Source organism: Polypterus senegalus, chromosome 12 (genome assembly GCF_016835505.1).
Source record: "Polypterus senegalus isolate Bchr_013 chromosome 12, ASM1683550v1, whole genome shotgun sequence".
Taxonomy (NCBI): domain Eukaryota; kingdom Metazoa; phylum Chordata; class Cladistia; order Polypteriformes; family Polypteridae; genus Polypterus; species Polypterus senegalus.
This window is the reverse complement of record NC_053165.1, coordinates 104,401,859-104,428,351: the sequence shown is the minus strand read 5'-3', so window position 1 is coordinate 104,428,351 and position 26,493 is coordinate 104,401,859.

Below are 26,493 nucleotides of genomic sequence, written 5' to 3'. Positions count from 1 at the left end.
GCATTCAGATACTTAGTTAACTGATTTGAAACTTGGAACATTTTGCATTTTTAGTTACTTCTTCTAAGAAACCCAGCCACAGAGGATGCACAAACCAGTGTGTTTCTTTGTGCCGGTCCCAAGCCCTGGATAAATGGGGAGGGTTACGTCAGGAGGGGCATCCGGTGTAAAATTTTGCCAAATCAATATGCAGACAACAATACAAATTTTCATACCGGATCGGTTGAGGTTAACAACGACTGCCACCAGTACTGTTAGCCAACAGGGTGCTGGCAGAAAATGGGCTATTGTTGGCCGAAGAAGAAGAAGGAGAAGAAGAGTGGGGAGATGTGTCCGGAGGAAGGATGAGAGGAGAAAGTAAAGAGAGTGCAACTGAGGGTAGGAACTTTGAATGTTGGCAGTATGACTGGTAAGGGGAGAGAGTTAGCAGATATGATGGAGAGAAGGAAGGTTGATATATTGTGCATGCAAGAGAGTAAATGAAAGGGGAGTAAGGCCAGGTGGATCGGAGGTGGATTCAAATTGTTCTACCATGATGTGGATGGGAGGAGAAATGGGGTAGGAGTTATTCTGAAGAAACAGTATGTCAAGAGTGTTTTGGAGGTGAAAAGAGTGTCACAGAGTGATGATTATGAAGGTGGAAATAGGAGATGTGATGATCAAGTTGGGTGTGCAATGGAAGTGATGAACAGTGTACCCAAGGGACATAAAGTGGTGATTAGAGTGGATTTCAATGGGCATGTTGGTGAAGGAAACAGCGAAGACGAGGAGGTGATGGATTAGGTATGGTGTCAAGGAGAGGAATGAAGAAGGTCAGAGGATAGTGGATTTTGCCAAAAGGATGAACATGGCTTTGGTGAATACATATTTTAAGAAGATGAAGGAACATAGGGTTACGTACAAGAGTGGAGGAAGATGCACACAGGTAGATTACATCCTATGCAAAAGAGTTAATCTGTAGGAGATTGAAAACTGCAAAGTGGTGGCAGGGGAAAGTGTAGTTAAGCAGCATAGGATGGGGGTCTTTAGGATGATGTTGGAGATCAAGAAGAGGAAGAGAGTGAGGGCAGAGCCGAGGATCAAATGGTGGAAGTTGAAAAAGGAAGGCCGCGAGGTGAGACAGGCACTGGGTGGCAGTGAAGAGTTACCAGACAGCTGGGAAACTACAGCAGATGTATAAGGGTGACAGCAAGAAGGGTGCTTGGCGTGACATCTGGAAAGAGGAAGGAGGAAAAGGAAACCTGGTGGTGGAATGAGGAAATACAGTAGAGTATACAGAGGAAGAGGATGACAAAGAAGAAGTGGTATAGTCAGAGAGATGCAGAAAGTAGACAAGAGTACAAGGAGATAAGGCGCAAAGTGAAGAGAGAGGTGGCGAAGGCTAAGGAAAAGGTGTATGATGAGTTGTATGAGAGGCTGGACACTAAGGAGGGAGAAAAGGACCTGTACCGATTGGCTAGACAGAGGAATCAAGCTGGGAAAGATGTGCAGCAGGTTAGGGTGATAAAGGATAAAGAAGGAAACATACTCACAAGCGAGGAGAGTGTGTTGAGCAAATGGAAAGAGTACTTTGAGAGGCTGATGAATGAAGAGAACAAGAGAGAGGAGAGGTTGGATGATGTGGAGATAGTGAATCAGGAAGTGCAACGGATAAGCAAGTAGGAAGTAAGGACAGTTATGAAGCGGATGAAAAATGGAAAGGCCGTTGGTCCAGATAACATACCTATGGAAGCATGGAGGTGTTTAGGAGAGCTGGCAGTGGAGTTTTTAACCAGATTGTTTAATGGAATCTTGGAAAGTGAGACGATGCCTGAGGAGTGGAGAAGAGGTGTACTGGTGCCGATATTTAAGAATAAGGGGGATGTGTAGGACTGCAGTAACTACAGGGGAATAAAATTGATGAGCCGCAGCATGAAGTTATGGGAAAGAGTAGTGCAAGCTAGGTTAAGAAGTAAGGTTATGATTAGTGAGCAGCAGTATGGTTTCATGCCATGAAAGAGCACCACAGATACAATGTTTGCTCTGAGGATTTTGATGGAGAAGTTTAGAGAAAACCAGAAAGAGTTGCATTGCTTCTTTGTGGACCTGGAGAAGGGATATTGGGAGAAGGATGCTAAGGATAGAGCTGCCAGGGAAAAGGAAAAGAGGAAGGCCTAAGTGAAGGTTTATGGATGTGGTGAGAGAGGACATGCAGGTGATGGGTGTAACAGAACAAGATGCAGAGGACCGAAAGATATGGAAGAAGATGATTCGCTGTGGCATCCCCTAACGGGTGCAGCCAAAAGAAGAAGTTACTTCTTCAAAGAGTCAGTTATCACATTTTTGTTTATCAAATATTTTTGTAACAGTGAGTCATATTCAAAAATAACAGTGATAATAGAATGCATTTACATGTATTAGTAGACAACATTAAATCCTGTAATGCTGTCTAACAGCACGTTCCAATGTCATGTAGTTACAAATGTAGCCCAGATAGGCTTGTGGTGGCTCAATGGCTTTTGCAGACAGCAGAGTCCAACTCAATGATGGAGAAATGGCATAGATTGATGTTCTACTGTTACTTGTTGGCTGAGGAAGGTCAGTGACTAATTGTAGTTCAGATTCTTAAATATAACATTTTTGAAAGAAATATCTGATGGAGAGTCTCAAAGTTAAAATTGTTGGCTGCTTTGTTTCATGATGCAGAGCAGGTCTGGAGCTTTCCTGATAAATGATAGTGTCAGAGAAATACTGAATCATTATCATGTGCAGATGGTACAGCCGTGAAGATGTTTATAGTGTACTGTGACAACCAGGGAGCACCCAACTCCAGACCCAACTTGACCACAGACCGTTCCAAGCTGAATTAAACTGTTATTTAATAATAAAAGTACCTTTTAGGCTTTAATCTAGAAAGCAATTAATTAAATAACACACCAATATTTTCCATCTTCTTCCCGTCCTCAAGTGTTGTCTCACTAACTCACAAATCTGCCGTCCCGATACAGAAAGGCAGCTCCCTTTTATCTTAAACCCAGGAATGGGTTGAAAAATTAACCTGTAGAAGCTCTTTTGGGTCACATGGAAGCCACAAGCTTCTTTTCTGTAGAGGCCTCTGGTGGCACCCAAAAACCATGACAGGCTCGCCCTTATGGATTCCGTGGCAACCCTGCTGGTGTCCGTCTTGGGAGCCAGTCAAAGGAACACTGCTGCCTCCCATGCTGAGGGATGAATTATCCATAAAAAGCCATTTCCTCTGTCCTTTCACTACTCATCCCTGATACCAATGAAGACTCTGCTCACCTGGGCTTTGTCGCCACTCCAGTGGTCCTTATGTTACATCGACCCAGTCAGTTGAGGAATCTTCTTCAGGCGTCAGCCAATTATACACTTACAGTATGTATTTGTTCACTGTGTGCCTATAGAGCGACTCTTACATAATTCCTTTCCTCTTACCTTAATTTCTAGATATGTGACTTTTGTTTTGTTTTATTTTTTTTCTTTGTTACTTTTAAAGTTAACGTACCTCAAGGAGAAGGAGAATTGAGTTCAAGTGACTTGCATGTGTGCTTCTCTCTCATACTTAAATTGGGGATCTGTTTTGCTGTCAGAAGCACCTGTTGGACAAGTAAAAGGATAAAATATTCGAGTAGAAGTGACCGATCTCAAGTTAAATCTAAGCCGTAATTGAAGTCGCACAGAATATTTCTCCGTTTTAAGATAAAAGAGTTTGCAAATTTGCCAATTCTTTACAAAAGGATATCTTGACAAATTCAAACATTTGTACAGCTCCCTCTATTTGAGGCATCTCAAGGAAGACTGAATATTCATTGCGATACCTCAGAAAAGTGAATTTTTCTGACACATTTTCTTGCAGAATAAGTATGCCAAATTCTAACAACATCAGTGCACATGCAGTAGAGTTATTACATATGGACAGATAGATGGACAGACAGGCAGACAGACATGGCAACCACAATAGGTGCCCTTTGCATTACATTTGAGTGCACCTAAAAAGGACTAAAAGCTAAATAGATGTTGATAAAAAGTTGTAGATTAAATGAACTACCAGGGGACTTTCCAGGTTCTCTAGTACAGCCCACTGACACTTGCAGGCAACTTTTACCAAGAGCTGAAGGTTATTGCTGCTTCCCTCCTTCTGCTGTAAAACAGTTAATTAGAATTGTGATCTAATCGCTGAAGCTCAGCACACTGTTACTATGGAGGTTAATTTATTCAACTGAGAACAAAGATGCTGCAAAAATAATTAACTATGGGCCTCTTTTTAACTGTAATCAACAGGGTTTCAATGCACTCATTAAAATGAGGATGTATGAGCGACTGCAGCCCATTGTGTCCTTCCTTGCAACCTGTGGTTTACAAATCACTGTGTCATTTTTATCATTATTATTTTTTTTTCTTTCTAAATAGAAAGAAAAGGCCCATGATTTGGAGCCGACGGCCTGAAGAGCAAGTGCAGGCAGAAATTGAACCTCTTCAGCTAGAAAGTCCAGCTAGGTGCCTACCTGGGTAATACAGTGAAAAAGTCATATTTGAGGTCTACACAGTGGGGGGCAGAGGCAATTCCATATGTAGGGGTTTAATAGTGGTTTGGACTGCTGCTTCTCAGCTGTGAAGAATCCTGGGTTCACATCCCAGCTCAGGTACTGTCTGTGTGGGTTTTGTTCATTCTCTCTGTGTCTTCCTCTTAAATCTCCAAGGGACATGTATTAAGTTAATCATTGACTGTAAATGAGCTCTACAGGAGTGAGTGTTCCCTATAATGGCCAGGTTCCTTCTCCTGCCTTGTACCCAATGCTTTGGCAGCATAGTGTGAACTCCCTGATATGGACTGAGCAGGATTGATAATGGATTGATGTAATACATTTGTATGTTCTCTGCACGCTCATTTGAGCAGGGATGTATGAAGTGCTGCTGTGCTCTCCCTGCTGTCTCCTGAGGCTCATTGGACCTTTTCTTAAAGAGCTGACAGAGATTGATCACTTCCATAGGTGACCTCTGCGTGACTCATTCTAGTCTCCCTCTCTCGCTCTCTCTGTTGTCCCTACAAGCCTGCTGTCTGTGCCCAAAGCTCTCTGTGCTCTTCACATTTGTTGTAAGGTCAGGCTGGTTGCTGTAGCCTCACTAACCAGTGGATTTTTCAGCTTGCCTGTTATTTGATGAGTGCTTTTATGCTGTTAGGTCTCACTCATTTTTGGATGATTTGGCTTTTTATTTCATCTCTGTATCTGCTGTGTGCTCCCCACAAGCTCCCTGCATAAAGTTGGTCTCTTGCTGCTTAGTTAATGCTCACTGTGTTTGCTGCTCAGTGTGTCGATTCATACCCAGAACTCGGCACTGTGGCTCTCTTCTGTACACGCTGACTTTCTGATTACCACTTACCCTCCCTGTTTTCTGCCTGCTTTCTGCCTACTCACTGTACATTTTCTGTACTGTTTCTTCTCTCGGTAAACCTGCATGGTCCTCTGCTCAGTCATAGCCTGCAGCCTATAAAATGTCCACATCCTTGCTGTATGGTTACAGTTGCTTTTTGTCAACTGGAGCTCGATACGGCATCTCTCTTCAGTGTCAGTTCATTGAACTTGTTCAGTTTGGTGTGTTTTCATGTGTATTCTCTCTGCTCTCTATGCAAGAGTCACCTACTCAGTCTATTTCATCAGCACGCCTTGTGCACGATCACAGCAAGTTCTTTCTGCTTATTGTGTCTACAAAACGTACAAAAATCTTTTTCTCCTTAGAAACTGAAAGCTTACAATACGTGTTTTCCTGGCAGCTCCACTGATGAGCTTGTTCCTTGCATAATAACTTCAGATTCTCCATGCAGTCTCTCTGTGAGGTCAATCAACGCCCTCAAGTTACAGCATTTCTCGTACACTCATCAGAGATCCTCTGTGCAGTCTTTAGCTGTCTTCTTCTCTGTGTCTGTCCGCTTCATTGCTATTGTACACTTGCTGAAGGTTCTGTATGCAAATTTGGCATACAATTTTTGACCTATTTTTTTCATGTTCAGTTAATGCATTCCCATCTTTCAGATTATTTTTTCAATAAAAACTGCCTGGCCGCTGTATATTTATTATGTGATGAAAATAACGGTATACTCTCTAAAAGTTCATTTACAGTGCAGTACATTAAGGTGCTCATTATAAACCTGGTAATAAAAGTTTGTACTCTCCACACATTCAGTGCCCACTATCTATGCCCACTATATAGTCTCCTCTTTTCTTAACACTCAATTCACGTCCACTGACTAAGACGTTTTTTGTATGCTGATTGGAAGCTCACTATACCGTCATGGTCTCTAAACTTATTGTGCTTCAAAAATCCATCCTTCCACTCACCTTATTAGCCCGCGTATCTAGGGCAGGCAGGCTCGGGGAGGCAGCCTGAGCCTATCCCAGCATTCACAGAGTGCAAGCAATGAACAGTGCCTGGACGGGGTGCCAGTCCATCGCAGGGTGAACATACACACAGAAGAGCTAAATTAACATTGTCAGTTTATCTAACCTGCATGTTTCCAGAATCTTTATTTGAAACTTTAGATATATTCTCTTCCAGCACTCTATGAGCTTGATATGTTTTAGAAGTAACAGTAGTTGTAATTAGTGATGCATGAACCCCACTGAATTTGTTTTGCTTCGTGTTTGGGGAAAATGTGATGTAATAGCAAAACAAAGACAGTGAGAAGGTTTGCGGCCCTCATAGACAAACCTCATTTAACAGATGTGTCCAAAAAAAAATGAGAAATAAAACACAGGTAAAGTATTATGTTGTGTCTTTTCAGATGGGAGTCAGGATATGCCTATCAAAGATGGCGGTTCTTCTGGTTAAGATTGTTTCTGGCAAGAATAGGCAGGTTCAGGTAGACAGACACCGGAGGTGACATCAAAAAGCCAGCTGTCTTCTGGTCTGCAGAGGGAGAGAAAGAGAAGGCAGCTGTGTATTACCATCACCAGAGCCCTTAAACTGACTGACCCCTGTGCACATGTGCTGACAGTGGAAATGTTCTGGAATTTCAGCAAACTCTGTGAAATGCATTGAAGTCAGTGGGAAAGGAGAGACTGAACTGGTTTTGAGTGGATTATAAGAGTGCAATGGTCTTTCAAGCATCCCAGGGGGCTAAGGTACGCATTGTAATAAAATAAACACTGGGAAAACTCCAAGAAAGGTTGGGGAATGACCCCGTATAATGTCCATTGGTCACAATGAAAAATATAGCGAAACATAGATCAAACATAAGATCATTTGACAAAATAGTGATGGTTACATGGAGTTTATATAGGAAAATGGTGCTAGGAAATGATCAAGACAGAAAGTGACATCAAAAGCATACAGATGGAAGTGACGTCATCTCTGGAGAGCCGGAAGTGACGTCATTGTTTAAATTCAGAGATGGGATTGTTGGATAGTAGTCATTTTGGGAAACCAGAAGTATTGTGGATGAGTTATGGTTTTTCTTCTTTGATTCTGTTGATGGAGAGAGAGGCATTAATAGATACAATCAACCCTTCATCTCTTGTAATATCACTCACCTTAGGGCTTGTTTTCTGCATCCTAAGCGCACGTGTGTGACAGGTTCTGTCAACTGCAGTAGGCTGGACTGAATGTTTTGGCCAGAAATGTGACCTGAAATGCGAAGCCAACCATTGCGTCACCGTGCCTCCCTGAGATAATTTATACGCTGAGTCCACAGTACAGAGTCCTTTCTCTCTCTGGATCTGCTAAGCTCCTCTCACTATGACTCAACACCCACAAATACTGTGTACTGTATCTGCACGTGTAGTTCAAACTAATTAATTAATTAATTTTTTTATTCTGGCAGGGTGAAAATGTAACTGGACTATTGACCAGGTAATGGCCTCCTGCATGTGTGGCCACTGTTTAAACTATTCCCGCTGTGTAAATCAGACCAGGCAGTGCTGTAAAGTGTGTGAGGTCGAGTACACTTACAGTACAGTTCAACGCTTGTATGACACAAATCGGGCAGGTAGCACAGATCGGATAGTGACATCCCCACCCTGCATTCACAGTCACACACACCCTGCTACAGCTTTACAGTGTCACACTGCTCTTTTTTTTTTAAGTTTGTCTGAATCAACAATTCAATGAACAAAGTCACAGACAAACCCAGCAAATTCACTGCAAAACGTCTGGGCAACACGCACCATGTCACAGCTCTCTACTGCCATGATAAAATACTCAAAACACAACACAAATCTACTTACCTGATGTTCATCTATGGGATGTCAGCTGCTACAGTATATTCTCACCAGAAGCTTACTTCTGTTTATTCAAGCTACTGTACATAGAGAGTGATTGGTGTGTGCCACAAACTCTCTATACGTTATCTATGTATTTGTGTGTTTGCCTTACGTGGTGCTGAAGATCTGTATTTTTTTTTGGAGGTCAGAGTGCAGGGTCAGCCATTGTACAGCACCCCTGGTTAAGGGCCTTGGTCAAGGGCCCAAAAGAGTAGGATCCCATTCTACCGCTAATGGGATTTCAACCTTCAACCTTCCAGATATTAACGCAGATCCTTAGCCTCAGAGCCACCACTATACATATCTTGTGCACACATCGGTGTCTTTATTGGGTCCTGACTGTTAGCTCACTATAAATGGCCTCCATGCCAACTTCGTGTATTGCTAGGTGAGTTTGTAAACACACTGGACACTATTTGTGTGCCATATGCTTACTTCATGTACAGCAGTTTGTACGTTTATGTAATGGTCAATCAAAACTAATTTTTTCTGGCCTTCCATGCTCACTGAATGTCCACAGATAAGTGTATAACCTGCATATTCCATATGGGATCAGTATGCAGTCTTTGTGTTTTATGGATTTTATAGCACACACTGACCAGAAGCTCCCTGTTCATGATTTTTCTTTATTCCTAGTTCTCACTTTATATAGAATAGTCAGTGTGTTTAAATTCCCACTGCAAGTTTTAAAAATGTAATCCACCTCTGCTCTCCGTATGCTTAGTCTAAGATATTAGTCATTAGAACCTCACTGAACGCTCACTACGCAGTTTATGTCAGTTCTCTTTACACAGACTAGATGTTGAGTGGTTAACGTGTCTCCTGGATACTCCCGATCTTGTTGGACAATGTCTGTCTGCTGCCTAGGCCTTCAGTGCAGGTCCACAAGTCTGCTTGTTTTCCTTCTGCTCACTCTCTATGTGGTCTGTGTCTGTGATCGATGCTCACTCCATGTCCGCTGGTTAAAGTGTTCACTGCTTGCTTACTGGAATTTAACGTTCTTTGTAAGTGAACAATACATATTTTGTTTAATCTTGTGGAGGAAGCCTCAATCAGGACCAAGAGTGTGGGTGCTTTCAATTAAAATATATTTTCAATATTCTTTTTAATATGATTCTGGATTATGGAGATGTGTTGCACGTCGGTTGAACAGGCAAGTAAGAATTTCATGATATTCCATACTACTGCTGCTGCTCCTTTACGGTGATCTCGGACAGCAGTCGGCCAGTAAAGTGCCCTTGTTAACTGCACTGGCAACAAAGACCTAGACGTCCCTGGCCAGGCTTTAAAGTACCTTCTTAGCCACAACCTAATTTGACTTGGACGTGGGTAGTGGAAGGACAAAGGCTTGACTGGATGGAGTTGTTGATTCCAGAGTTTGGTGGGCAGCATGCAGAAAGTGAATAAATGTGAGTTTTGTAGTAGTATTTGTTAGTTGAGTGCCAGGCAGATGGGGCTAACCTCTGGATTAGTTGATTTCTGTGAGGCTGATAGGATTTATTTTAAAGGTCCGTCTGCTTTTTCTGCTACTTTGTTTCTTCCTTGTGTTGTTCCCTGATATTTTCATCATGAAAAAACAAATGTTTATATACTAAACTTTGGCTTCACTGGCTTTCTTTCTGGGTTTGGAGATTACTTTGATTGTCCCCTACGATTCACAATCCAGCTTTACTATACAGTCTTCTCCTGATTTATATGGTCGCTTCATGTCCACTCTTTTCTTGCACACTTAATACCATTACACTAAAATCTCTTTGAGTCTGAGTGTGCTGTCTGCTTGTCCATCTGTTACATTGTCCTCCCTGACAGTGCCCTCTGATGTGCGATGGGTACAAGTCAGCTCACTCTCACATATTTACTTCATGCCCATATGTAATGTCATCGTCTTGTCTGTAGGCCCACTTTTTATGTGGCAGTGCGTGTTTGTTCTACGTATGCTCTTCAAGCTCGCTGTGCAATTTCTTTTGGGTTAATAAGATTGAAATGCACTCAGCCTTGTGTGTTTAAAAGTGTACATAGTGTCTGCTTTCTGTATAATGAGACTGTGTGTCAGCAACCACTGCATTTACAGTACCTACTACATGACGGAAGAAATCTGAGGGCAAGGGTCCTGTGTGAGGAAACCCCAATAAGAGATTGTAAACCTACTGACAAAACCAGACAGCAGCCACCTAATGGGCTGCCTGATGAGTTTCCTGCATGTCCACAATTTAAACAACTTCTGCTTTCCTAAGGATTGTCTATGGTTTGCGTATTTCCCTAATGCTCATGCTCAGATCTGTCCATTTTTTTTGATATTTTGCATGTTGTCCATTGATGTGCTTTAAGCGTCACACTGCAAGCTCACTCCAGCCTCTCGTTGTTTCTTGCGTGCTCACTGTATGTATGCTGGCTTCTGTGTTTCATGCTTACACAGTGTTTGAGTGTGCTATGTACAGTGTGAATTTCCTTTCCACCGGATAGTGCAACACCTTCGTCAAGTACACTGGAGCTCTCTTCAGCAATCAGTGCTTGTTTTATGTGGTCTTACTAAAGCTTCTCTGTACAGTCCTTTTCTACTCATAGACTGTATACCAGGGGTCCCCAACTCTGGTCCTGGAGGGCAACAGTGTCTGCAGGTTTTCATTCTAACCCTTTTCTTAATTGGTGACCAGTTTTTGTTGCTAACTCCTTTTCCTTTCATTTTAATTTTTATCTCTCTTCTTCATCTCCTCATCACTATCTTCATGTCTAACCTCCCTGGCGTACTCTTTCTGCCTTTGAGAGGTGTGCTTGTCCCTCACAAGTGAGTCTGCAACATATTTATGTTTTAATTTTTTTTATTGTTAATATGTATTTTATAACACTATCACTATTTTGAATATTTTTTGGTCTATGGCCAATTGCCATTTTTTTAAGATTTTATTATGGATGCAGCCATATTGTTTGTGATCTACTGCCAGTCACATGATCACCAATAGCTGACATCATCATACCAAATCTCTTTAAAATGGAGGCATGCAGCATTTGCCATCCTCGCTTTGGATCATTTACAATCAAGAGTTTGGTTATTTAGGGATTATCATTTGGCTCCTGACTCTGACTGTTCTGGTGTTGTTAGGGTGTTGTTCTTATTTTAGTTTCTGTTTCTATTTTTTTTACATTTTTTCCATGTTTTTCTGAGGTTGAACACTTGTTCTAAATGTTTTCAGGCCCCTGAATATAAATGTGATGTTTGCTTTTGGACCCTCCTATCGTGTAAAGAGTTATGTATTTTTCATGATCGCTGCCATGTTTGGTTCCTGCTATTAGGACTGCTTCAGATGTTGCTAGACCTTCTGTTACTGACACAACAGGATCAAATTTCATTCAGTAATGTACATCCCTATCTGATTGATGATTCAAAACCCTTTTCAAATCATTCTTTCTAAAAGATTCTTAGTCCTATTGTTTATTGGTTCTGACTGGATAAAGTGGGTTTAGAAAACAGATGATGGATGGGTGAATTAACAAACTTTTTGCTCTGACTATCTGACCATGTTTTTTGTCTCTGACTCTTTTGGCTTTGAAGCTTGTGTTTCTGATCTTCCAGTTCTGAACCTCTTTCTGTTTACTTGCCTGTCTCCAGGTTCATTCTCAAACAGATCAGGGCTAGCTTATGATACAGGGCCTGGCTCAAGTATGTTATTTTTACCCTTTTGCAGTTTTTTTAATTTTGTTGCAATGATTGTAATGTTTTGTAGTTTTCTTTTGTTGTTTACGTGTATGCTGAAGTCGGAAACAACGGGAGACGAACACCAATTTAAAGTAAAAAGCAATTTCTTAATTCTTGGTGAATCAAAGAGACTGCAGCCCCTCTCAGCTCAGTCCACTGACTGGTCAGATCAGACAGCCTGCAGCCTAACATGGGGCTTCCCTCTATATACCTAGTTTGTGTATTAAACAAAAAAAAATATATATGGCAGTTCATTTTGAGGTTACACATAAATTACCACAGCTTGTGACTCCCTGAATTGGAATGTGTACATTGCTTCTTTCAGATAAAGAGGTTATCAGGTGTGAACTTGGACCTGGACACAGGCAGACGGACAACATAGTTCCACCACACACTATTTATTTATAACTATTATATGCAATTTGTGCTCACAAACCCCAGTGCCTCTTGCACCGATTCCCCAAAGTCCAGGCCACACTTTCAGTCACTGTGCCTCTCTCTCGACCGCCTCCCGTCCTCTCTCCAGCTCTGTCCTCTTCCACCCGACACCCACTCTCGACTGAAGGGAGGCGGCCCCTTATATGGGAACCCAGATGGGCTCCAGCTGCTTCCCGGCAATCAGTCCTAGCCACACCCCAGTGTGGCAGAAGTGCCGGCTGCGCACCCGAAGCCGTCCGGTGTCCCCTGTCGTCTTCCCCCCAGCACTTCCTGGTGTGGTGGAAGTGCTGGGCTCCAGGGTTCCTCAGGCACCTGGGCCCCGCCTGGCGGTGGCCAAGCCCTCCTCTGGCCCCTGGCCGGGGACCACAGGGTTGGGCTTCCAAGCCGTGCTACCCAAGGCCCCCAACATAACCAGGACGGACGCCCCCTCGCGGTCTGGAGGAGGCACAAGCCCTCCCGGCCGGGGACCACACAGGACACTCACAGTTTTAACAAATATGCTCAAATAGTTTTAAGCAAGAATTCAGAAACTGTCATAGCTGATTTATAATATCTCAGGGTGTTCTGTTAGTATCAAGAGGTCAGCATTTTCTCATAAAAGAATGCAAGTTAGTCCCTTATTCTGTGCACAAGCTTAATTCTTTTTCTACCTAAATGAAGAACAAATCATATAAAAGTAATAAATCATATAGCTCTCTGCAGCATGATTAATACAAAATACAGTCCTTGGTATTGTGAGGTAGCTACTTATAATCATTACAGTTAATAATGTTTTTTTTTTCTCGCTTACATGTATTTCTATAATGAACATTTTGTGCAAGTTATTGTTTTAAGTGTTTATATGTCTCTTCTCTGAGCTCCAAAAGGCGGGGCCATGTCAATGTCCTTCCTGAAGGGCCCCCTCAGTTTATTCTTTCTGGCTGAGAGGCCTTTGCAGTGTCATTGAGTGTTGTTGGTTAAGGATCATTTGTGTAAGTATTGTTTGAATGTTCTGATTTTCGTTGATATTTTACTCTATTTGTATTCTGATCATAGATTACTGGCTGGATTTATTTTTATGCAAATCCTTTGTGATTTTTTTCTTCTTTTTTGTAAGACTTGTGTGCTTTGTTCTTCTATTTTTTTTTTTTTGATTATTTAATACATACTTGTAGCAAAATTAAGCATATTGGACCTTGTTAGGCATCTCAGAGCCCCAAGACTCAACCCTGGGTTTAAATTCCTTACTTGTATTTAACAAAATGCCTTATCACATATGATATTGAATGTATTTAAATGTGAAATATTACACGTAGGAAATAATAATGATAGCTTTGAATGCACAATGGGAGATCTGAAACTTGAAAGTACCTCTTATGAGAAGGACCCATCAGCTGCTGTGGACTTGTTACTATCTACAATAAGACAATAGTGTCTTATTATTAAATTATTTATTAATAAATTATTAAATCAGTGTCTCCTTATAATTCCAAAAGCTAAACTTAAAAGAAGTGGTGAAGCGGCCTTCTGCTGTTATGCACCTAAAATCTGGAATAGCCTGCCAATAGGAATTCACCAGGCTAATACAGCGGAGCACTTTAAAACACTGCTGAAAACACATTACTTTAACATGGCCTTCTCATAACTTCACTTTAACTTAATACTGATACACTGTATGTTCAATTCATCACAATAACTATTCATAGTGGCTCTAAAATCCGTACTGACCCCAACTCTCTCTTCTGTTTCTTTTTCCGGTTTCTTTATGGTGGCGGCCTGACTGAAAGCCAGAAGTCTACGTGACCATCATCATCAAGTCCTTCCATGAAAACCCTAAATACAAAGAGGACTGTTTGACTTATGTTAGGTAGATTGCCCAGAGGGGACTAGACGGCCTCGTGGTCTGGAACCCCTACAGATTTTATTTTTTTTCTCCAGCTTTTTTTTTTGGTTTTTCTGTCCACCCTGGCCATTGGACCTTACTTATTCTATGTTAATTAATGTTGACTTATGTTTATTTTTTATTGTGTCTTCTATTTTTCTATTCATTTTGTAAAGCACTTTGAGCTACATTTTTTTGTATGAATATGTGCTATATAAATAAATGTTGATTGATTGATTGATTGAATAGGATGTTAGGTTATAAATCAAGATGTGTGGAGTTCAAGCCAAAGTATAAAATGTATTACTGCAGCCTCACCTGAGTACTGTGTGTACTTCTGGTGTCCACAGAGTCCAGAGAAGAGTGTCTAGCCAGACTGCACGACTAAGAGGTATGAACTATGAGGAAAGAGTGTATGAGCTGAACCTCCTCTGTTAAAGAAAATGGACTTTAAGATGTGACAGGACCGAAGTGTCACTTGGGGAATTAGTACAATGCCAGGCATTACTTTACAATGAGTTCTTCCACAAGAACATGAGAGCACAGTGGAAAACTTGTGTAGGGCAAATTTGGCACAAACACTGAAAGGTTTTTCATCAGACAAAGGACCATATACTCAAGGATTAAATTCTCAAGTAGTGTAGTAGAGAGTAGGACTTTGGGAACTTTACATCTTGATTTGGTGTTATTTTGGAGGAATTAGGTGAACAAGATTGTCAAGCTTGTTGGACTGAATGGCTTGGTCTTGTCAATGTTCTAACTGAAGGATCCATGGACACTGTCAGCACAATAAATGTATTAGAAATGAGCTAAAAGGATCACGTGAAGATGCAGCAAATAAAGAAACTTAAACGCCTGAGAAAGAACTTACACAAAATGTTGTAACTGCTACACTGAAGTGAATACAGAAGTAAACAAGAAACTAGAGGCACACGTCAAGAACTTCTAAAGCTGCCCAGCAGAAAAGCAAAACACTAAAGTGAGAGACAAGCTTTAAAAAAGCTTTCATAGCAAACTACAGCAAGTTTCAGAAACATGTGAACAACGTGTGTGGAGTGGGGCTGGTGCATCTCAGATGTCACGCAATCTCTGTATTCTCTTAACAGACCCCTGGTGATCGACTGCATGCCCTCCTTCTGTCCCCTTATGCCAGAGCCTGTTCACATAGAGGTAAGAAAGCCACCTTCATAATGGAATAATCAGAGAATAAATGAAAATGAAAGCTCAAGGACATAATATTTACTGGGTCGCCATGCTGGAGAGATCCTACTGTTAAACAGAAAGTACGCAAAGCCTTGGTGTCAAGCAACAAAGAAGAGAATGTTGTTTGGAGTCATTCAAGTTTCCACGGCTGCCTTTTTGTCCAATTAAAATCCTTGCAATTGATGACAATTATCTTCCCAGCAACAAAATTGGCATTTCAGGCTGCGTCTGTTCTGCTGACAGAGGTGTACTGATGGAAAATCAAGGTCTGTGATCACCTGTTAGAGGATGGAGTCTCCATAGGAACCGGACATAGCAACCACATTTCAGGCATGCACTGTATTAAGAGGATGTGGGCTGCAGACAGCCCCCTGAATCTTAGTTGTTAAGCCCATTACAGTCTTCCTGTGATAATACTTTGTGGTTCTGCTTATAATTACCCAGTCTGCAGATGAACATTATTGATTAACTAACAGAGGGGTGGGTTAGCCGCACAAGTAAAACACAAGAGGCCATTTACCATTATGTCTGCATACCAGACAAGCCCTTGATATTCTGCAGTCTGCCCTAAAGCTTCAGCTGCTTGCATATTTAAAATTGCCATGCTCCTTTATATACAAAGCTGCAAAATTCAAAACAGAGGCTATCAGCTGTCAAGAAAAAAACAAGAAATCATTATTTGGTGAAGGGAAGGGATTTAGAATACCTCAAACCAAATTAAAATCATTCCTGTCCATGGAGGAGTTGGGGCAACTCAATAATCAAAAAAGGAAAACAGGCAAAAAATTGCGGAAATGTCTTTCCAGATGTGAATTCAGAAATGAGTTGCCTCAAGATTCCGGATCTTCTGATCTTAAGTCCTCCCAACAGGAAGCGGCGGGGCCAGGTGGCTGGACCCCGGAAGTGATATCAGTGGTGTTATTGCTGTTAATCTTCTGGTTTACAGAGGGAGGATGAGAATAGGCATTAGGACACAGCACCAACCCCAGCCTTTACGCTGTCCCCTATACCCTCACTTGTGACAATACTGTATATATTGTATATAATTGTATATGCTGTGTTTTTTCTTTTATTTTTGTACTAGCCCTGTGTGCCCAACTATGTTGCGCGTGTTAAAGTTGTCTGTGAAGGGCTCCCTGTTTAAATGCGGCTGCCAGTCGTGAACTGGGCCCTTTGTCGCCCAGCATTATGATTTTTTATAAGGGGAAACAAAATTACAAAAGAAAACCCTTGGATATTGATTCGATAGGAACGGCCCACTCGTAATCATTGTCCGAATAGTAAGTATGTGGTGGTGTAGGAGCATTTCTACTTCTGTCCGATCACAGTCCGTCTTGTTTTCACGACGCTCTCATTTCCTCTCACGATCTCTTCTCAACCTTTCTCCAATCTTACAGGTTGCTTTGTGGCAATCCAAAGAGTAAGGCAATATACACGGAGCAATGGTTATAAAAGGGGGACACATAGATATCCAGGCTCTTTAAAGCATAAATAGGGATCACTTCACTGACATGTGAGACGCGCAGCACTCGCCGGCTACAACGTAACAATAATAATTTCCGGAACATGCTGTTACGTTGTCATTCATTTTACCCACTGTCTTTCTTTCACTCATATGTTACGTAGGCACGTACCTTTTATCTTTGGCAATCTTATTCTCTAACCAGGCCTCAGGAGCTAACCAGAGTAACACTGTCCACCACCCCTTTCGTTATTCCGGCACATTGTTGCCATCCGTGAGTAAAAACAATGAACTAAACTGGAAGGTGGTCTACGCATGCGTGAAATTCGCGGACAAACAAAGATGAAGATCTAAATGAAGATCTCTTTAATTAATTTAAAGCACAACAGTTTGTTTAGTTTGAATGCCTGTGTTTTGAGGTGTGACTGGCGTACTACAGTCTTCAGTAGTATAAGCCTGGAGGAGATTCTTAATGCAATGCCTATGTTTTAGCTGTCTCTCTACTGCCATCTAGTGCTTCTTCTTCTAATTCATTCGCGGACAAACAAAGATCAAGATCCAAATGAAGATTATATTTGTGTATGTTTTTTGTTGGCATTACTGTTGCCATTCTAAAAAGACATCCACATAAGAATTTCATTGTACTGCTGTATATACACACAACAATACACTTTAACTTAAAATACTACAGAGTGGAAACAGAAAAGAGACTTACTTACAGTATCTGAACTTATCAATTTGAACATACAGGAGCACACAAGATGATCTCAGGAAGCAGGCCTACGAAATATTGCAAGGATTAATAAAATAATAAAGCTGTGGAATGATATGGCTACTCTTATAAGACATGGCATTTCAGTCTCAGCCTTTAACCCTGACTGAAAGCTCACTACATCAGTCTAGCATACCCTGACTAGAGCTGCTGTTTGGCAGTGCATACTGTGGCTGTGTTTGTTAGAGAGAATCTTGAGAATCCTAGTAGTGCTGAGGCCACCTCATATTTGTGTAAATATAAAAGACTACACTTAATCGAAAAGGATGGCATCTGAAGACCACGATTAGCACAATACTGTAAATATACTTTTTCCAACCACTGGATAACACTGAAGAAAACGCATTAAATCCAGATTATATTATCACAACTACACAAATTTTTAAAATATTTGCAGCACCCCCCAAAACAATCAAGTAATAAATACCACTGTATCTGCAGAGTCTCAGACAAGTCGAGGATAGCAAAAATGATGAACGGCACAAATGTAAATGATGAATACTTGTGGACCGTGTTAAATAGTGAAGCAGCAACTCTTGCTCATAAGAAGTGACTCTAGGTGTATTGGGAATCTTATAATCCAAGTATATAGGACTTAATCTTCGTATTACACTGACCAGAACATGCCCCTAATATTGTTGAATGCCCAGGAGGAGGTGGGTGGACACTTGGCCGAGGTCTTCAGGTGTGCGACTGTGTCTGACTTTGTCTGTTATATCTAGATGTGGTCCATCCAGAAGTTTTTTTTTCTCCAGGTTATGGTGCTGACTGGAGTTTTTGCTTTCCTTTCTTCTATTATGACCTGTCCATGTCTCCGTTATAATGTTATAATCATTTTACATGAAGTTAATTGAAATTGCTTTGTTTTACTGTGTGTTTTACCTAATACTTGTATTCATGTTTGGAAGTAAAGCTGAAATGTAGATGCCCTCGCAGTCAGCAGGGTGGCTGGTCACTGGGTTGAGCAGGGTGGCCTAGATGAGTTAGTCTGCCCTTTGATCTCAGTAACTTGGTTCATGTCCAAGAGCTTATAGACAGGGGATGATAAGGGGGGGCTGAATGACTAGGCCGTGGTAGGCAATTTAGCCTGGACATCGGGACATACCCAACTCTTTACAAAGGATGCCCAAGGACTTTTTATGGCCACAGAAGTGGTCTTCGGTTTTACGTCTCATCTGAAGGATGGTACCATTTTTACAGCACAGTGTCCCCGTCACTGCTCAGGGGCCTTATGATCCACATTTATAACAGAAGGTTAAGCACCCACCTGCTGTCCTCACCAACACCTCTTCCATCAGCAACCAAGGCTTTTCCTAGATGGTTTCCCATTCAAGTACTGGCCGGGCCTGTATGTGCCTTCTGTGTATTTTTTGACAGTGGTTTTCTCTTTGACAACATCCCAGAAAGATTTGACTAATGAAGCAACTGGACAACAGCTGTTGTCTGCATAGTCACTTCAGCTTCATCAGCTGTAGCTTGTAACTCCTTCAGGGTTCCCATAAGTCTCTAGACCTCCCTCAAAAATGTTATTCTTGCATGATCACTCAGTTTTTGTGGATGGCCTGCTCTCAGCAGATTTCCAGCGGCACCATACTGTTTCAATTTCATATTGACTGATTTAGTTGGATTTCAATGAATATTCAGTGACTTGGATGATTTCTTGTCTCCATCCTCTGACTTGTGCTTTCCTATTACCTTTCATGGTTTTGTTTGGAGTGTTTTTTGTCTTCACCGTGCCAGTTAGGCCACCATACTGACTCATAACAAGCTGCACCTTATGGATGAGATACCTTTAAACTATGTCAGCTGAAACCCCAGATTGATGATCTCCATTGAACTAATTGTAGGATTTCTTAAGCCTGTTGGCTACACCAGTGACGATTGTGTCATATTAAAGGGGTGAATACTTTTACATTTGTAATTAATTTAGACCACTGTAGAGATCTGTTTTCACTTTGACAGTAAGGAGTCTTTTTCTTTTAATCGGTGCCAAAAAGGATACATTTTAACATGTCTGTCATTGCATTATAGCTGTGAAGTCCGGAAAGCACTCTTTGAGCCTGTGTTCCGTGAAGGCCACTATATGAAAATAAACTGAAGTGAACTGAACAGTAATGAGGCTGGGAAATAGAAAACAGATCTCTGGTGCTGCGAGTTGGCTATGCGGCCCAACTAGTGAGCCAAAGTTAAACCTTAACCAGACTCGGCTTCTAAACTGATTCCTATTACAGGTCCACACAGAATTGGCCAATGAGCAAATGATTTCAATGAAAATGAAAACTCTCTTCATTGGAGACCAATATTTGTGCAGTTTAATTCGACCTCTCTTTGCTGCTCCATGGAGGCCTCTCCTTTCCCCATGCAATGCAGCTTTATTTTTAGAGAGATGCATCTAACGCAGCTTTTGTAACAAAGAGAAATTGTCCACAGGGGCTTTCCTTTTTTTATATAAATAGAAACGCTGGCTGAAGTGTAACTAGGAGCCGTTTCTTTGGCTCTTCCTCCTTCTAGCTGAGCTTGTCAGTCTCTAGCAGGGGTGGTTTGTCTGTTTTGCCCCAGGAGATGATTCAGCTGTACTTCTGTATAGATCACATTCAGTTTTTCAGCGCTACAATCTGTACTAGTTATGGCTAATAAAATGGGACACACAGATGTATTTTACAGCCTGTAGCCATGCCTGGTGGTTTACATTTGGGAATCGAGCTACTGTAATTATTAAGACAAAAGAATGCATCCTCTGGGATCACTCTCATGTAAAATGATAATTCAAAGAGACACACTAGCACTCTCGGTGGCCAAGGCACAGGAGAAGTCTTCCTATTATGCCAGTGTATCTTGCTGACTTGAGGATGAAGACACCGTGATCCCCTCCAGTTTGGCAGTGTTTCATCCTCCACCATATAACAAATTTATAGAACATTAGATCCAATGTTATCATCATCAGGATTTTCATAATGCTTTTTCCATACTTAGCAGGGCTTATCAGACCTCTCTGCCCTCAGCAACTTTCTCCAGGCCTTGTTGTGGAACAAGCACCCAGACACTCCCAGGAGATGTCATCTCAGTAGTGTATCCTTGGTCTGCTTCTCAGTCTTCTTGCAATAGGTCGTGCCTGGTATACCACCTGTAGGAGGCACAAAGAGGGATTCTTTTTACATTCCTCAATCACCTCAGCTGGCTTTTCTCATACCAGTTCTCTGCTGAGGTCCTCCCATATTGCCATTATGGAATAATCCCCGCAACCCTGGATAGCTCATACTCATGATCACCTTATTGCTACCCAGCATTTGTGAACATAGATAAGTTTGGGAATGTAGACTCAAGCACTTCATCTGTAGGTTTAGCTCTAATCTAACTTCACTACCACTCTCTGGTACAGCATTTGTAGGTCTGAAGCCACTGTACCATTTTGTTGGCCAAACTCAATCAACTCTACTCTCACTTGTGAAAAAGTCCTTGATGTGCTTTAAGTTCCATCCTTGGGGCAGATGCTTAGTCATTTTCTGAAGGGAACTAGCCATTCTCTTCTGAAAGTGAAACATGATCTCAGATCTGGAGCTGCTAATCATCCCAACTGCATTTCACTCAGCCCTGAACCATTCCAGTGCATGATGGAGATGACAGTCCAATGAGGCCAAGAGGACATTACTATCTACAAGCAGCAAGTTGCCAAGCTGGATATCCTCCAAAACCTTGGCTGTACCTTGAAATCATGTCCATGAAAGCCGTGAGCAGGACAGGAGCCAAGATACACTTTGGGTGGGATTCTATGTCCACCTTGAACATTCAGTTTATTATCATGTATGCAAACACAACTCTTGCTCTATAATTGCATGAACTAATTGGTACACAGCAGTAGCCTTCAAATGCCATATGCTTTGTGAAGAAAACACAGTAAACAACGTTAAGGGTTGGGGATTCCGTCCCCGTATACTGTAGGTCAAAATTCCAAAACAACGGTCAATCAACAAGTAGTGTATAACAGACAATGTTTAACATGAAGCATGGATATTTTATGAGGTGGGACTGGATAAAAGCTGGGAAAGGAGGTGCTGAGGATCTTGGAATGTAGTGACGTCATCAAAGCAGGACCGGAGGGATAAAGGAACCCAGAAGCGGCTCGGACTTCTGGTTAAGGATATTGGAGACAAATTCATGGTGGTGTTTTCTTGTCTTTCCTTTTGAAATAAAGAGAGATCGGTTAGTATATTGTCACCGTCCCCTGACTTGTGGTTTTGCGCTGCTCTTTGGGTCCTTTAGCTACTCCCTAATCGTTCGTGTGTGAGCTTTCAGCACCTTTCACATGATACTAAGACCAGATAGTTCATGTAGACAGAACTCTCACGACTCCTCAAATATCTGTGCAATGTCAAAGTGTTGGTCAACTGCTCCACGGCCAGGATTTAATCTTAATTGCTCTTCCTAAATCTGAAGTTAAACTATTGGATGGGCACTTTTATACATCACAATGTAACATAACTAAAGATTAAAACATCATCATTCAACCCTAATCTTAATCACTTTTGATAACGCACCATATTTAATAAAAGGATGAAGGAATGTGGCACATGGATGAAGCGGTGAAGACTGCAGTCTCTCTACTTCAGAGGTGTGGAGTCAAATGGCATTCATTTCTATGTGAGTTTGGGAGGTTCTCCCCATGTCGTTCTAAATTGTTTCCCCTTTTTGCCCTGGTTTTTACCCATCTCATACAATTTCATCTCTATATATGTAAAATCATCTGTATGTCTGTTTGTCTGTCTGTCTGTTTTTCACAAGAGAACTACTTAAAAGATTTAGATCGGGTTTATTTCTATAATTTGCATGAACCCGATTTGCATGATTTATTTGCGTGAATCCGAGAGAGACACAGTGGGCCGAGGGGCGTATCTTTCATCTGCTTAGCTAGCGAATGAGAGAACTACTTAACATATTTAGATTGGGCTTTTTTATAGGATTTGCTCAAACATTATGGTCGATTTTTCTCATTGCGCTATGAATCATAGTTCACTTTCAGGAGCGATGTATTCGTGCTAATCCATTTGGAGGTTGTGGGCCGAGGGTAGGAGGAAGCGTGACGTCAGGAGTGGGGAGCCAGGCAGGGCCCTCCTCGCTGTCCTGTTTCACTTCTACGCAGACGAAGCCACGAGAAACAGCTAGTATTAGATAAATTGGCCCAATTTTGAAAAGTGGGGTGTCCATGGTTGGTTCTGTCTTGATCTTAATGATTTTCGAAATGCCTCCAAGTCCCCACTACCTTATCCTGACAGCACAGAAAATAATTGAATAAAAGAGAAATGTTTACAGTTGTCTGACTTTTGTAAAGAAGGAAGCGAGTTTGGAATTGGAGGCAGCCCACTTTGCTCTTTTTGGACACATGGTTCTGCGGGGTCCCTTAATGTTTCTCTCCTTGTTTCTTCTCACATCCCAAAGATGTGTGTGTTAAGTCATTAACACACACACTGAATTTGCTGAATTTGCTGGCAGGTGTCCCATACATTCTCAGCTCTTGACCCACACCCAAAACTCCTTACCTAGGCAGTGGTGCCCTGCAATCCAGTGATGGAAACAATCCATCCATTATCCAACCCACTATATCCTAAATACAAGGTCATGGGGGTCTGCTGGAGTCAATCCCAGCCAACACAGGGTGTAAGGCAGGAAACAAACCTCGGCAGGGCACCAGACCACCACAGGGCACACACACACACACACTAGGGACAATTTAGGATTGCCAATGCACCCAACCTGCATGTCTTTGGATTGCGGGTGGAAACCAGAGCACCCGGAGGAAACCCACGCCGACACGGGGAGTACATGCAAACTCCACGCAGGAAGGACCCGGGAAGCGAACCCATGTCTCCTAACTGCGAGGCAGCAGCGCTACCCACTGTGCCACCATGCCACCTGATGGAAAAAGTTGTTTCATAAAATAGAAGAATGTGCGGATGGTTATGTTTCATCCTTCTGTACTGTACAATTATTTAAGGTATCTGCACAATCTGATTGTTATCAACAAAATTAGCATCAACATCCTGGGACAGTCCCATACAAATGGCCCAGTTGGTGCCTGCTAAGCAAATCAATAGGCTGAGGAGGTTTATTATTTGGAGAAAAGAAAAGCAGAATTATAACCACACTAAAATTCTTGAGACTATTGAGAAATTTTAAAAATGATATGCAGCAATACACGTTTATGTGTTAAGCCAAGTATAGAAACAGTTATTTCAGCATGTCATGTGATGTACTATGTGGACACCAAGGGGCATGCCAGTTCCCCAATCACCCAACACAAACAGGCATGGGCAAAGGCAAAGAGTCTTTTATTGTGGGAAACTTTTCTTTTTAAGTGTTTTCCACCACTACAGCAACAAGTACACTAAATAAAGCACAATTGTAAGCATGATTCCTTCTCTTACTGGTCACTGCCTCTTTCACTCTTCCTCTCAAACTTAGTTCACCTTCCCCCCAACTCTGGCTTGTTCATGTGAGGCAGGTAGCTCCTTTTATCTAATCCTCGGGAGTGCTTCCAGTGACATGACATTGCAGCTCACTTCTGGGTGCGGTTTAAGCTCTTTGAAGAACGGAATCCCAAATTCTGCAGCTCCCTTTGGCAGCCCCAACAAGGCACCCATGTGGGGATCTGAGCCTGGGCTCACTGCCATCTAGCGTTCTGGGGGAGACAAAGCCCTGTGTAAGTTGCCTGCTCCTATCCTTCCACCTCAAGGACATCCCAGCCATGTAAGAACGCAGCTCATACCTCACAGCTATTAAAATGAAACATTAATTACTGACCTTTAAAAAAGGACATTCATTCCCGGAGAGAGGTGCCATTGAAGCTCTTGATGCCAGCAAACATGGGCAGTGCTATCACTCAGTAAGTCACTGATAATAAACCTACTAGCTGGATTAGGGGCCAGCTATTTACTGCTCCATGATGGACACTCTTAACAGTGGTTCAATGGACTAAAACAGTGCAGGAGGAAAACCACTGCTGGTTTGAAGGCTGTACAAACAGAAAGCAGCATATTTGCTCTTTTGTAAGAAATTAAGAAGACTGTAAGGAAATCAACAAGATCATTACAAGGCAATACAGGCAACTGCAACCAGGAAACTAACAGCAAGGACATGGCAGGGAGGAAGTCAAGGGACAGGCAGGGGTCACAAACCAGGAAAGCAAACTAGAATCACATCAAACCAGTGAATGATTTTAAGGTCTTCTGTTGACATTCTAATGTTACACTTGTTATAATATTGCATTATTGTTTAGCAAACATCGCTGCAGCACCCATTGCTGTTTCTTGGAGGCCAGGGGCCTCATGTATAACGCCGTGCGTAGAACTCACACTATAACATGGCGTAAGCACAAAAGCCGAAATGTGCTTACACACAGAAAAATCCACATGAAGGAATCTGTGCGTACTCCAACTTCCACGTTCTTCCGCTACATAAATCCCGATCAGCGTGAAAACTAACGCTTGTGCACGCGCTTTATTTAACACCCCAACTCCTCCCAGAATTACGCCTCTTTGAATATGCAAATCAATATAAATCGCCCTTAAGCGCAGCCTTCTGTGAAAAGACAATGGGAAAAGCATGGGGGAAAATATAAGAATTTCAGTGAATACCAAGTGGAGGCAAAGGAAAAACATAGTGTTTGTTCAAATAAACCGTGGTATAATCAACAAAAGGAAGTTGATCGAGTGACATAGCGTGTTGGAGAAACTTGAAAGCTCACGTTCACAAAATCGCACAGTGCCAAAAAATAAAAAAGAAGTCACATATCAAAGTCGCTGTGAAAAGCCGAGTTGTAAGCCCACTGTCTGAGTGTCATATGAAAGTTTATTAGGGTACAGAGAAAAAAGGCACACGGTGGGGAAAAAGCACGAAATGTCCACTTCAATCTCGACATTTCCACTTTAATCACGTAGTTTATTTTGTCATTAAAGTAGAACATCATAAACTTCATCTTAAAATCGTTTAATTAACCAGTTTCTCAAATCACATCGTAATTAAAGTAGCACGTTAAATGCTTTGTTTTGTATTTGATCTTTTATGTGCTCTGTGTGTGTGAATCACTACTTGCTTCTTAAACCGGCTCTCTTCCTCCAACTGGACACAGAATCCATTACATTCGTGATATTACATCTCTCTGAATAACTAAAATACTGAGATGTATACGTGATATCATTTTTATGATGATAGGTGTTAAAGCACGTTATTAAACATGGCTTTCACTGCGCAGTGATTGTGTGCGACTTTCGATGAAATAATTTATTGCAGCAGTACTCTGGGGCGGCTCTAGGCTTGTGGTGGCACTGGGCAGAGGAAGAATCGGTGGCTCCTTCGTCCGCCAATGTCAGTAAAGTAGCTTATGCACAGTGGATGGCTACGTCCGTTGCAGACACTGCATAGCTGCCTTGTGCTCATGACACAAGCATTTTACTTTTGTCGAAATTTGTCGCTGCGGTTTTAGCTGTGTTGTTATTTTCTCTTTCTGTTTTATATTCAGTATATATTGACGTAGCCGCCACTGCAGTCCTTGTTTTTCTTTCCCCAAATACCCAATCACCACACAATCAGCTCTGTAATAGAAGATAAGCCATCTGTAAGCTTAGAGCGCCGATTCTTCAAAACGTTTAAGGAACATTGAAACATCTTCATAGTACATGTTTAATTATTCTATCCTTCACGACACTCCCAGTGAAGAATATAGATTTATTTAAATGATGTTAAAGTTTTATCTGTATAATATTATAAACATATTTTGCTGCATTTCACCTTAAAAATGATATTGTCATCATA